The 15297-nt window shown below is 32.2% G+C and overlaps 1 protein-coding gene across 1 annotated transcript in view; it reads left to right on the top strand.

Moving 5' to 3' along the window:
• Elk (Eag-like K[+] channel) overlaps positions 1 to 15297 on the top strand; it is a 933814-nt gene that overhangs the window by 192695 nt on the left and 725822 nt on the right. The window contains exon 2 of the mRNA XM_085810949.1: positions 10305 to 10370. The gene's annotated coding sequence lies outside the window, so the exon portion shown is untranslated. The remainder of the gene's footprint in view (positions 1 to 10304; positions 10371 to 15297) is intronic.

Here is a 15297-nt window from a genome sequence, read left to right as displayed (position 1 = left end):
GAAATATTTAATAGTGTATTAAAAATTAGGCTGTGAATGAAAACGTAATGCTAGGTAACACAGAACAGGAACAAGGTGATGATCGGTTGTTTAGATGTATTAGATGTATTATCGGTTGTTTAGATGTATTAGATGTATTAGATGTATTATCGGTTGTTTAGATGTATTAGGTTGTTTAGATGATCGGTTGTTTAGATGTACTTCCGACAGTATGAAATGACGTTCGATTTAATAGTACATAAACAAAGGCATTTGGTAAAATCCTAGTATACGGTACGGCCTTGGCGCGATTTTGAAAATTGTCACCAACACTAAAATGACTCGTTTACTGCTCATCATAATATCGTCAAGTCCCGTGTGTATTGTGTACTAGTATTAAACCAGGCATCTGTATATTAAAAAAAAGGCGTTGGTTTAAGGGTAATGCAAACAGACATTTACTCTATTTAGTAACCTCCTGCACAATATTCAATAAAGAATTCAAAGAATATTTTGATTTCAAAAATTTGCAGGGAATAAGCATTGAAAATTATAAATATTTTATCCTATAAACTTACTGAGAATAAATCGCTAAAAAGGTTACACTAAGAGATCTACTAAAGAGGATTTATTTTGTTACAAGTAACACGTGTTACTTGGGTCCGTGACACTTAGCCGACGAGACGCTTAACCGACACCAGTTAACCGACATGGCCACTTAGCCAACAGGACATTTAGCCGGCACGGACACTTAGCTGATAGGCCATTTAGCCGACACGGACAGTTAGCCGACAGGACATTTAGCCGGCAATGACACTTAGCAGACAGGACATTTAGCCGACAAGTCATTTAGCCGACACGGACAGTTAGCCGACAAGACATTTAGCCGACAATGACACTTAGCAGACAGGAAATTAGCCGACACAGAGAGTTAGCCGTCAGAACATTAGCTGTCCAGAAATTTGTCAACAGGACATTAAGCCGAAAATGACATTTAGCTGACACGTACCCAATAATTATTTAAACTTACTATCAATTACAAAATTTCTCAACTTCTCCATAACTTCAATATTTAAGTCACTTTTTCATCTATCAATAAAATTCATTTTTCGATTCTTAAAGTTTTCATATGAGCTTTTAATTCTTGTGTAACTTAGCATCGTTTTATATATATCGTGCTGTTTGGTATAAAGTGGCCAAATTGAAAAAAGCATTGAAATTTCTCGTCAGGGAATATGAAATAATTTTCGAAAGAAAAAAGGAATTATTTTTATATAAGTACAACGGTCACATAGTTTTACTCAACACATCACTACATTATTTCCCTTATAAAATCGTTTCGCTCCTCCCGCTACGAAATTTCCTTTCCCTGTCATGAAAAATCTGAATAATGCAATAAAAAATTATTCTTATTCTTGAATTATATTTTTTATAGAAACATTGGCGGTGAAGGGTTAGTTTAGCGAATATATTTTATTTTGTTATTAAAAATAATTAAAAAAGAGAATTTTTAAGACAAACAAAGCTTTAAATTATTTGTGACCTCTATTATAGGCAGTTCATGCCACCATTCTTGAGATAAAAATAAACAACTCATATGATGTCATGGTAACTGACCTTTTTTTTTTTTTTTGGTCTCCTCCGCATCTATAGTGATGAAATGTGAAAGTATTAGAAATCTAAAAGCATTGGGAACAGCGAGACTCATTGTTGGTTTAAGGTCCTGCCGGCTAACTGTCCTGCCGGCTAAGTGTCCATGTCGGCTAAGTGTCCGTGTCGGCTAAATGTCCTGTCGGCTAATTGGTGTCGGTTAAGTGTCTCGTCGGCTAAGTGTCGGTTAAGTGTCTCGTCCGCGACCGGTGTTACTTACCATTAATCTGTAGTTAGAATGTTCATTACTTAACTGCAAATATAAATAAATGAAAAATTTATCACATGTTGTGTAACATAATAAATATAATACGTATACTTGCCTAGAAAACCACTATTTGAATGACGCATTTTTCCGAACTGAAAAAAAGAAAAAGGAAAATAAGAATTGTAGCTAAAATTATTTAACACAAAGAATTTTAAAATATTTTCTCAGTAAATCCGTATATCACAGATATATTCAGGGTATCTTTCTAGAAATATGAACAAAATCGATTTCCTGTATTTTTCCCATTTGACGAATACCTGCAGAAAGTTTGAAGTTTATTTTAGCAAACACCGTATTGTTTGCACCTAGCAAATTGGGATAGGTTTTTGTAAGTCCAAAATTGGTGAATTGTTTTTAAAAATTCAAAATCTCAGGATCTACTGCACCTAGGATTACAGGATCTTCATATAAAAGGTATGTTTACCTTTTTATTTGAATCTCAACCCTCTAATTGCAATATTTTCAAAAATAGATTGTTCAGCCTAATAGCATTTTATGCCAACTTATAATGTTGACTCTTTCAACATCCCAGTTGAGTACATGTCTTTACAATTTCTCTAAATTATTTTGAAGCGTCAAAGTGTCGGTCCTTCAGGTTAGGACCTCATTGTACCTATACAAAAGCAGTAATTAAGAGGCTTATTTTTGAACGACTCTATTGTATTTCAATCGAGATACGTTTCGACGACTTCTTACTGCATTTCGACAGTCCTACTAATTACTGTTAAAAGCTGTTTATATGCGTGTTCAGTGTGTTTTTTGTGAGAAATTGTATTTTGTACACTATATACTTTCATTTTGCATACTGTAATGTTTTAATTATCTGTTTTTACTGCTTTTTAAATAACTTGTTCATTAGTTATAGCACTTTTTAGGTCATAATGTTTTACAGTTTACTTTAAGTTTTATTTACGGTTTTTCTTGTAATGTTTCTGTTTTAATTTCAAATGTATGTTTTATTTACTGTAATTCCTTAGTCATGGGTGTAAAGGGTTACCTTCTGCTCACAAACTTTACCTTTAGTAAGAGACCTTTGTCAAACATTCTAATTAAGTGTCTCACTACAATATGTCAATTGCATATTACGGATAAATCTTTCAAAGTATGTCCCGTCAATCAGTGCTTCCAACTGATGGTGATCCTACACATTCACAAAGTATATTAGACGCTTCAAAGCTTCTGGCCTCTGATGTGCCCTAAGCGGAAAAGATTTCTACTTTGTACGATGATATAAGGCAGGTCGCAACAACAAATAAACGCACTAAATACCTACTGCCAACAGATCTTCGTGCTAGACTCTTAGACTCCCTGGCCGCACTTCAGACGCTGGCCTTAGAGGGTCCAGATTATACAGTCAAGCCTGCTAAGATCGATATAAGAGTAAATATTTCAACTACGCTTTGCTGTGAATTGGTTTATCCTCAGTCTTTCTCTACCCCTGCAACCTGTCACACAATTTGCAGGTACCACCCTCCTTGCCAACTGTCTCACAACCGACTTTTGCGGAGGTTCTACGAAATATAAGCAAACCAAGCGTAGTGATCAAATCAAAGTCTAAAAAACCTACTGAAGAACTCAGAAGAGAACTACAAAATAAAGTTCCCTTGGCAGAAATACCAATTACTGTCCAAAAAATTCAGCCAACTCCACAAGGAGAATTGGAGGTATTTTGCCAAACTTCAGACGAGATTAATCAACTACAAGAACATCTGCAAAAAGCAGACATAGACGTAGAGGTCAAAAAGCGACAACGACGACGCCCTAGGATAGCTATACATAATGTCCCAGAAAGCACAAAACCAGAAGAGCTCATCGCAGAACTTAGTTCAACATCAGGAACATCGGCCCACCAATACAAGCCACTCTTCCGATTACGAGAAGGACGTCCTAAAAGAGTTAAGTGGGTCATTGAATGCACGGCCGAAGGTTTCGCAGCAGCCACTAATACCAGACATATTTTTACAGCCTGGCAATCCCACGGAATCACAGAATTCTTTGGTATTAAGAGATGCTATCGCTGCCAAAAATTTGGGCACAGCCAAGACATGTGCAAATCCGCTAAGATCTTCTGTGGCTTATGTTCCGGCTCACATGCAACTAAAGAGTGTACAACAGAACAACCCTCTTGTATCAATTTTGGAGATTCAAACTGCAGATTCGGAACACGACTCAACTTCCAACATCCAGCCTATGCAATCGAATGTACTATCTACCAACAGGTAGTCGATACAATCCGACGAACAACAGAATATTAGAGAGATAAGAGAGATATCTTTCTATAATACTTCTGCAAGTCCGCAAACAACAAACCCCATTACCTCCTTGAATGTCATTAACTTAAAATCATCAGCTCAACACACACCCATAAAATGTTTGCAAATAAATCTTCAGCGAGAGCGTGCCGCAATGTCCCAAACGGCACACTACGCTACAGAAGAAAGGATTGATATAATAATTGGTCAAGAACCATACCACAGACGCGGCAAAATTGTGGGTTTTCACCTTCAATGGGAAACATTTCAAAAAGAGGATTCAGCACAACCGCCTCGAGCTTTTATTACAATCTGCAACCAGGCATGGACACCGATTGTGCTTGCTTTAGAGAGGGATTTTGTGGCTGTCTTACTGGAAATACTTAATCAGACAATAGCGTTAGTATCCATCTACTCCCCTTCTACAGAAGAAGCGGAACATACCATAATATGCATCCAACAGCTAATGCAATCTCATCGTATAGCGAAAATGCTCTTTGCTGGTGATTATAATGCCCATAGCACCACATGGGGCTACGCTGATACGACACCTAAAGGGCGTCATTTCGAAGTAGTTCTCAAGCAACAACTTTATAATTCATAATCAAATAGATGCGCCTCCGACCTTTGATAGGCTCTACTCGCGTGGTTGCCCAGACCTCACAGTTACTAGTCATCAAATGGCAAATTTAATACATGATTGGACAGTAGTTGAGGGACAGAGTCTATCGGATCATAACTATATACGCTATAGTATAGCAAGCAGCACTGCATCTAACATCATCCAAAGATGCAACCTACCAGGGCGGAAGGTCCGCACTTCTATTGTTAGTAACAGACTAACACCTTTCGTTACTCCAATAAGACATGCTGTAAGTAGAGAGACCCTGCAAAATATTACGAAAACATTCTATTAACAATCCAACAATTGTGTGATGAAGATCTCCCAAAGCGTACTACAAAACGAATTACCGCACTCCATTGGTGGAATGGTACATTGCGTACTCAACAGCAAAAATGTCGTGCTCTGCTCCGACGCCTCAAAAAAGAACGTAGGCAGCAACTAAAAACCACAACACTAATGATCTACCAACAAGAGCGAGCGTATTACAAACGCATGATCTTAGATGCAAAAATTAGCAGCTGGAGAAAGTTTTGTACAGAAACATTTTGTACAATTTCTATTGAATCACTGAATTGTAATGAACAAATAAAGTGCAAGTTATACTGTACTGTACATATCTAACAATTGATTTCTTTTCAAGTAAATGTAACATCAGTACTATAATAGGTACTTAAATGACTATACCATATAGTTAAATGTTATTAATAATATATATAGTATTATTACAAATCTGAGTATATATATTAAATCACTGAATACTTGTATCGTATCTTTATACTTCAGTAACTGCAGATAATTATTGCTTTACATGGTCTAAAGAAGCAGTATAATATCACTGTATTGCATCATTACATTATTTATAATATTCAGTGTGCAAGGTAAAACTGTGCAGTACATAATTTATAATTAACAGCTTTCAAGTAAGATGTAGCATCATTGCTGTAATGATTAATTAATGGTATAATTTAAATGTTTATGTCACTTGGCTAGTGAGGTTTATGATATAAATGGTATTTTTATTAATTTGAGCAATAATATTGAAACTTTGAATAATTATATAAATTTTTGTTCTAATAAGCGCATAGAATTGTTGTATTGAATCATTGCATTTGAATAATCGTATAGAATCATAGTATTGAATTATTCATGAGTAATCGTACATCATTGTATTGAATTATTTATTTGTATAGTATTTCCAATGTGCAAGTAAAATTGTACTGTACATATCTTATTATTGAATTGCTCTCTAGTAATATGTAACATCATTTCAGTAATAAGCACCTATATAAAAAATTATATTTTGATGTCAACATGGCAGATATGATTAATAATATGAATAGTATTATCATTAATTTAAGTAATAGTATTGAATCATTGTATATTTATAGTGAATCATTTTTTTAATATTCGCATATAATCATTGTATTTTAGAAATTGTATAGAATTAATGTTTTTATAGTGTATTTATAGTCTAAGTGCAATTATTCATTTAACTGTATTAATATCCAATTTTAATATAACTGTATCTTTAGTAGTAAGCTGTAATATAAAAGTTAACAATGACATTCAGAATAATTAGAGACTTATGTGAGATCTAAGCATTTTTATACTTCTCTACTATAAATTTAAGTTGGCAATGTATGAAATATAAGCATTTGTATGTTCTTCGGTGTTTGTATACTGAGTTTAAATGTTGAATTTTGCATTAGTAAATTCATGTTGACAATGTCGTCACTTATCAATCACAACAGTATAATATAATCATTATGTATGATTATATCTTCTTTATGCATTGAATTGTAAACTTTATATATAACTTGCTAAAATTACTTGCTAGAGTATTGAATTGTAATCTTATGTTTCACTTGCTAAAGTTATGTTCATAACTCATAAATACTGTGTTCACATATATGTAAACATTTTTAATATCTATGTCTTGTAACACTAATCAATGTGCCCTATGAGTGGATCTCGTGTGGCCCTAACGTGGGTCAGCTTTAGATAAGGGTGGACGTGGCTTTAAACCAATTAACCATAATGGTAAAGGGGTGGCGCCTACGTCCTCCGTCACTAAACTAAACTAAACTAAACTAGAAGTGCTATTAGTCTGGAGACGCACTTTTTGTTCGAATCACTTTTAAATTGCTACCACCAAATGTTATCACCAGGTATTATTTTTAAAGAAATTAAAATGAAAAATCTGTAGTATGTATATATATTTACCTCGCCTTGTGGAAGAAGAAGATTAAATTACTGAATAACCAACAAATACTGAATAACGTAGTCCTCCACCCGAACATGTGTGCGTGAAACCCAAATTTTGAATTTCGAACTTGATTTTTATTTATTTCATATTTTGTAAAAATTTAATAAATTTTTGATTAAGAGTCTCAGTGATTCGAAAGCGAACAGTGGCAACGCCGTGAGAAATAAAACATTTTCAATCTTCTGTTGCCATGCGGAAAAATATAAGATCTTTCTATTTTAATTTACAAACTCGGCTATTTAAAAGCATTGTGATGCCACTGGAAATAAAATACTTTTAAACTCGACGAGCTAGCTTGTAGCCATTCAGTAAAGCCTAAACTTTTAAATCTGAAAGCTTAAAAAGGTTCGTAATATGGAATGTTATTAACTAAGAGATTTAAAAGTAGCTCTTGCAATTTAAGAGTACTGTTTCTATATTTTAATATGATTTATTTAAATAAAAATGTATTAAAATGAGATGGTTAATTATAAGTAATAAATACTTTTAAGAAAATTACAGTAGCTGTACTCACTGAAATTATTATATACAATTTCTTTTTTATGATAACAGTTTTAGGAAGCTGGTCGTCTAAGGGGCTGCTTTTAAAGAAACAATTTAGTGAATATAAAAAAGTGTACGGCAACTATTATCATTCTACCTGGAATTCTAAAGATATGCTGCTTTTAAATATTTTATGATTTTGCTGTTGAAGTTTATGTGGCATAAGTACGAAAAACTTGATATTTAATAAAAAAGTTAAAAACACTAAACGTTATTGTTAAAAAGATAAACGACGTTGTGTAGTCCATCTTACCGAGGAATCTAGACCTTGATAAATTGAATAAAGACTTAAAAAATAGAAAATATATGCCAACACTTAACAGTGTATCCAGAATCCTAAACATATGCTGCTTCTAAAAATTTTGAGAATTTTTTTTGTTTAATTTTTTATGGCGTAAGTGTGAAGAAAGCTATTTTTAATAATAAATCTGAAAAGGCAAACAAAAAAGTTATATTAACAAGAGTTTGAGAGCATGAAAAAACTTCAACATTTTGGTGCGACGTTAAAATCTGATTTCTTTCAGATTTTTTTTAGCCCAAAGCGCATTAACCCAGTTATGCTATCAATTTCATTTTAGGACTTTGCGTTGATTCACTTTTCAAACTATTGCTACCAAATATTACAGCCCTGTATTATATTCAAAGAAATTAAATAATGAAGAATCTGCAAATCTGCATAAATGTATCTATGTTTCTTGCATTGTTATAAAACAATGGCACCTACAGCCATCGAATTTTGAATAACATAATCCTCCTGCGAATATGGGCATCTGGAAGCCCCTAATTTGAAAGTTAGAATTTGTTTTATTATCTATTTCATATTTTATAAAACTTTAACGAATTTTTGATTAACAAACTCAAGGATTTCAAAGCGAGCAATGGCAACATTGTACAGAAAACACATTTTTATCTCCAACGCATGAGTCTCCGTATCGGAAATTCTAAAGATATGCTCATTTTAAAATTATTTTGCGATATTGTTGAATTGATATTTATGGTTTAAATGCGAAGAACATGATATTTAATAAGTGACACACAAAACGTTAAAAAAAGCGTCCTTTGGACGTAATATAAAATCTGAAAGCTTTTAGAATTCTTATTATTATTTTTTCGTTATTTTCTCTACGTTCTTCGTTCTCGAACAACCTTCATCTGGATGCAAATTATTTTAAGTTGAAACAGCGAGCGATTTTTTTTTTTTTTTAGTTTGTCGAAAATACTAAGGCAATCATTCAGTATGGTTGCTAAACTTCAAAGGAAGAGCTGTCCGTCTGGCCAGTATGTGGATTAGGTGGGGAAGGGTGTTGAATTAACAATTGAAAGTTAGATTCAGTGTTTCACTGTTTTAAATACTTGTGTTACTAAAACGCTGTAAGTAACTGTTTAGTATTTGTTAAATTTTAGGCGCGCTACAAGACGTAGCTTTTAAAAAACATTTTGTAATGTTTTCTCTCTTGTCTATGGTACTGAAGTTTAGATATACTTATACGTGGTTATAATTACGAAGATTTATTAGAGCAAAAGGAGTCAACAAAAAGTTAAACAGGTGTAATTAGATTGTTAATAAGTTTAACGTTACTCCTAATTTTAAAAATCTAGATATTTTTATAGGAAACTACATATTTACGATTCACCAACCATTATCATGCTAATATTTTCGTAGAACTGTACAGGCGTTATGTTACTAATTTTAGCCTTTATAAATGCAGTCGCTTTTCACTTAATAAGTAGAAAATTAAATATCCGCTCATTTCTGAATAAAAATATAGATCTTAACAAAAGCATTCTCCAAAACAAAAAGCAATTTTCCTTTTTTTTTTTTTTTTTTTTTTTTTTTCAAGCAAAATTAAATTCATCAAATGTATTGAAAAGGAATTCAGTTTTTTGTTTTCCTTAAATTACTGATTTGATATAACGAAAGCTAGAATGTTTTGACTTTTTGCTATTAAAGCATAGTTAAAAAGTTAATTAAAACTTTAGTAAAGAATAAAAAAAGACCTTATTTTCAAGAAAACGTAAGCTATTTTTCTTTTATCATTAAAATATATACTTCAAAGTTTAATTTAAAATTTAAGCGGCACGAAAATTAATTTTTTAAGAAAACCATAAGCTGTTTTTCCTTTAATTTCTAACAATATCCTTTGGAATGTATGTTAATTTTTATTGCCAGTGCCCCTCTTTACGCTATTGAAAAAAATGTTTTTGTTATATAAATAGCAAGCATTTTAATGCCACAGTGCACATTTCTTATAACCAGCTCAATATAATAGGATTTATAAAAATAACAACGATACAACAAGAGCAACAGATTTCCTAAACAAAGTATTTAAACAAATATTTTTATGTTAAATTTTTATTAATGACGAGAATCAGAAAACACTGTATTTTTTAAAGTTTTTAAAGCTTCAGTATTTTTTTTATTACATAAAAGCAACTGCAAGCTTAAAAAAAATTGAAAACAATATTTTGAATATTTTTACCTTCAGTAAACATTCTGGACTTAACGTGTCGAGATTTGCAAGCATAAAATTATCACGCATGATGAAACTCTGAACCTGTTAACAAATTTTAATTTATTAATATTTCGTTCCATTTCATTTATAAAAAATTTTAACAGCATAAATATACTATTAAAGAAGCAAACAAAAATGTTTTAATTTGTAAATACTGGAACAATGTTTTTATATACTTTAATTTCTCACCACTTTATTCTCTTTTTAGGTGTAAACTGGATTTTTTTCGCACTGGTTTATTATCAACGTTTGCTATTTCTCCTTCTGTGTCAATGTAAGTTTTATTCTTAACATTATATTTATAATTTTAGTGTTCTTATCATATAATTACTGCCTATTTCTTCGTACAATTTTCTAGGAATGCATCTGATTTCTACTTAGCTTGTAGATTGTTATTACAGGAATAATTTGAACTGAATTAATTATACTAAAGTAAATTAAATACACTGCTCTTCAAAATAATGGAAAAGATTTTATTTACCAGTCTTAAGTATTCCTCAGTCAAATATATTTTCGCATCTTCTGACTCGATAATTCCTGCGAGCTAAAAAATGTAAAATAAGTGTTACAAACTCTTCGCTGAATTACACTTGTAGATCCATACAACTGTACTTACTAACGAATGCAAACCGTAATTTCTGCCTTTCTGTGTATGCGCTTCTAAACAATTAATAAGCAACAAAAAATAAAGTAGCGAAAAAATAAGTCAAAAATATTAGACATCTTCTAATCCCTGATGAAAAAGCTATAGGAATTTTATATACTGTTATTCAATAAATTCATTTACATAAAGCTATTAATCTTTGAAACTTTTCCTTAATTAAAAAAAAGGTTAAAATATACTGTAAAAATACTGTTATTTCATGAAATAACCAAGAAACCCTGATGTCTATTTTTATGGAATGAGAAATTGCTAAGCGTACCTATCATTAGCTAATCCAATTAAATCAATGCATTTCTGAAATCAAAATAATTCCGCAACGGAAACTAAAGGTATAGCAAGCGCTTTGGAAAGAAAAGTACATTTCTCCGTGAACATCTGTAGCAGTGGGTGGGAATTTTATGTCGGGCTAATAGCCAAGAGGCTAAAGCTACGAAACACTTGTAATTCTCCCAGGGTTGAATGGACTGCTTCCTTGGCATTTTCATTGTTTTTCGTAATGTAGTGCAAATGCAGACCACTTTCCTTTCAATAATCGTTCTTTCATAACTGAATAATCTTACCATTTAATAAATATTTATTAAGTTCTTTATTATGCCAAACTACCCTTTGGAGAAAATTTTAAGGTTGAGAGCTAAGCTCTTAAAAATCATAACAACTCGTTATGGAATTCTGAACTCAATTTAATGTTTCAAGAAAAATTGTCTGTTTATAGGAAGCGAAGACAAATCACAGAAGGAAAAATTCGTTTATCAAAATCGGTTTCTGTTCATAACTATGCATTAACTTGATTTGCATTTTGCGTACATACCAGAAATATGTTAATAATTTTAGTAATCTCAGGAAAAGGATAATATTTTTTAACTTCTACTCATTAATGACAGTAAAATATCTTTTGAAGTAAATTAATAATGAAACAGATCTGAAAGCTATACACTTATTCATTGCAATTAAGTTCATATACATATTAATTCTGCAAATAATTTCGTATCTTAATACAGTATGTTATATTCTTAAAGCAGTATAAAGGATTAATTACTTGATTCATTAAAGAAAAAATAAGTATTGAGTAGCAAAGGTAAAGCACTAAGGCAGAGAAAATCACAGTATTTATTTAAGTCAAAATAATAAGGGAAAATAGATGCCGGAAAGGCATTAAGTTAAGATTCAGATTTGATAAAGAATATAAATATAAAGTATTTTATATCTCAATTAAAATTATCCTTGTTTCTTTCTAGTAGATATTAGTTTCTACATTTTACTTACTTTTAACAAATGATCATAAACTTTTTCTGCTGATTTAACTGAGACTGCATTTGAAGATTTCTGAAAGAAAGATTTATAATTATGATGATAATATTTACATAAAATTTCATACCTATCAGAATGTTTTTAAATCCTCGGCATGATATCGTAGATGTCACGAATACATCCGTTATAATGGAACAAAACATATTTTAGGACATATTACAAGAAAACCGCCAAACCAATCGTTAGGAACAAGGTAATGTAGCTTGTTCCTAAAGATGCATATATGAAATAAGTTTCTCAGAAAATGACTACAGCTGACTATTTATGCTCATCGTAGTCTACTATTAAAAAACTTCCCTTAGTAGTTTTTCCACGTACGTGAAAATTGTAGTAATTAAATTTGGCTCTGGCAGGGCATTAATCTATTCTCAGTAGAAAACAAGTATATGAACTGGCGTCATTTGGGATGTCCGTTTCTGATTGTAGTGCAAACAGAAAGCATCTTTCTACCATCTGCGCAGAATACCCTACCTATGGCAAAGATGTATGGATTTCTTTCTTATTTCATAGCCTTTCGTATCACAGACATTATAATTGTTAAATTTCTCACTCTTTGCCATCTCCTCAGGATGGTTCTATGAAGTTATTGTTTTCGAACAATGCAAGCTATATTGAGCGATGCGACAGCCATTTGATATGTACCCAAATATAAATTCTATCAGTGTTCCCGTGAATGTCAGCATACGTGGAGCAAGTGCGTATATTACGATGGACAATATTTCGAAGGTGATTAAATAATATTTTTTTTACATTAAAAGCATAACTGACCTATAAGCATTTCCGGAGAAACTTTTGAACAAAGAAATATCTTATTGTTCTTTGAAATTGTGTCGTCTCGAAAAAATAACTCAGAGAGTTTCGTACATATAGAAAGCGTCTTCCCGTTTAAGTCATTTGCATACAGAATTATTGTATGCAAACACGTAACCTACAACGAAATGTCTATCTACGTAGTTAGAGGACAGAGGATAGTCTTTGATTCTCGGGATTGTGACAGATGATTATCAGTGAATGAAGAATGCCACTAAAGGTCGAAGACTCCAGAATTTGAAATTTTAAATCCTTTCAGAATCTGAAAATCTCCGGAATTCGTAGAAAGGCATAAACAGGAACAATGAAGATAAACTTCGGGACACGCACATACTTGTGGCTGTTCCAGGTCAAAGTGATAAACAGAAGGTACTGCAGTACGTCAGAAAGATAAAGCCAGCCGTATGAAAGAAATTATTTTCATATGCAGTGATAATTTTAAAAGATAAAACTGCAGTATGCAAAACGATTTCAACATACTGTAAAAACAAACTCTCTCTATTCCTTAACCCACAGTTTCTGCTCGGCAGTTATAGCATGAAGTCCGTTTCAAGGCTTGGATTGATCCTTCGGTGATTCCATACCTTCATTAAAAATATCTGCAGTGCAGAATTTCTTGATGAGCGCAGAGGTACAGAGTTTTTTTTATAGAAGAGTCTTATTTTTGGTTAGACTTAGAGACATCCGCATCTAGAGGTATGTTAGCAACATAGGAAATCCAGCATGCATCTTTCTGAGTATAAGAACGAGCTTTTTTATGTAATATGATTACTAAAAGTAACTAAAAATAATAGACTTTAGTAACCATTTGAGTCCACAAGAAATAGTCAAACTCTTACTGTATTTGTTGCTTTAGTAACAGGGCATCGTAAAATATTATAGTCTAAAAATACAGTTTAAGCAACACATTACCTAAATCTTTTTAGAATATGGATGTTACGTTTATCTTTCCTGTGGCCATAATTTCAACAACTTAATGCGGGTCGAGGAAGAGGATGTCTTAAAGATTATGATATTTCAGAAACTGTCTTATTATAAAAATATTAAACTTCACGTAACCTAACTAAAAGCTTTTTTTATATTGATGTAGAGTTGGAATTTTGCACTTCATTTTCTTACTATATGTATTTTCATATGAATTTACTTAAAGCAACAAACAGTGTCTTAGACAAACTGGCAAAGATTATTTCGACACGTGTATTCATCTTCCTTGTCAATTTTATTCATTGTCACAAGTCTGATTGGTATCAATAATGCAAATGTAATTTAATCAGTCATGACCAGGTTTAGGCATCATTTAAAACTACTACTGATGGGACCCTATTTTCAAAGTATTTATAAAAGCTTGTAAATCTAGAGTTTTCCAGAGGTAATGAGATGAATGGCACACAGCAAATAGCAAATCAGTCCCACACTTCCCATTTTGAACGTGATGGTAAATTTAAAATTATCCTGGTCTTGGGAAGTAGGAACAGTCTAGCCATAACATTCATCAAATCAGCTATCAGCGAAACATGTATGGAGTATGAATGGGTAATATCTTATGTCTCTTAATATGGTCTAACAGTTACCATTCAGCTGGTTGTATCGCACATAATCACTTTTCCATATAAATTTCCAGTATGTTTTATTTTAACAAATCGGCATTCGCTTTATCTTATATTTATGAAGATTAAGTCGTCATTCGCTTTATCTAATATTTATGAAGATTAAATGGGGAACTAATCGAAATATTGTTGAAACACTGCCCTTTTATAAATGAAAGCTGTAAAAATACATTCAATGTGTAGTAGGAATGAAAATCAATATCTGTTACCTTAGATATTACTATGAAAGCTTACTTGTATATCCATTATAGATCGGAATACTCTTGACGGTATCAAAAATCGTTAGTCGTATTTATTGAATAAAAGTTTTAATTCTCACTGATTTTAATTAATTGTTACATACATTAGTTTAAATTCCGCATGGTGCATTAATAATTTTTCATATGTTTTTGGTATGAAGGATTAGGATTTCATTTAGATTATTCACACAATTAGCCAATGAATTAGAAACTTTGAGATTTTCCTTTGAATGCGTACTAGCCCCTTCGCGCCGACTGTCACGTATACGTGCCAGCAACGAACACACTTACCTACCGGCCGACACGCAGGCGTGCCAGAGCATTTTTGCGTTTACTACCGACTGTCACGTATTTGTGCCAGTACCCTGGAACGTTTTTCAAACTATAATTTCTGCCACAAGATGGCACTGTATGTCCATATGGTTTCAGATACATGTACATTAGACCTTCTACTCGAAATGAGAGAAGCATGACTCACATACACGTGTTTTTGATTGTATAAACAAATGGGGAACTAAATGTTTCCGAATGGCGTGATTTATGACGACTCTTTAAATCGCACTTTATTCGCAA

The sequence above is a fragment of the Stegodyphus dumicola genome, chromosome 2 (assembly GCF_044657685.1).
Source record: "Stegodyphus dumicola isolate Sdum_Otavi_A_Nest chromosome 2, ASM4465768v1".
NCBI lineage: Eukaryota > Metazoa > Arthropoda > Arachnida > Araneae > Eresidae > Stegodyphus > Stegodyphus dumicola.
Note: the sequence above shows the minus strand (reverse complement) of the source record. Positions and strands in the feature narration are given on the sequence as shown.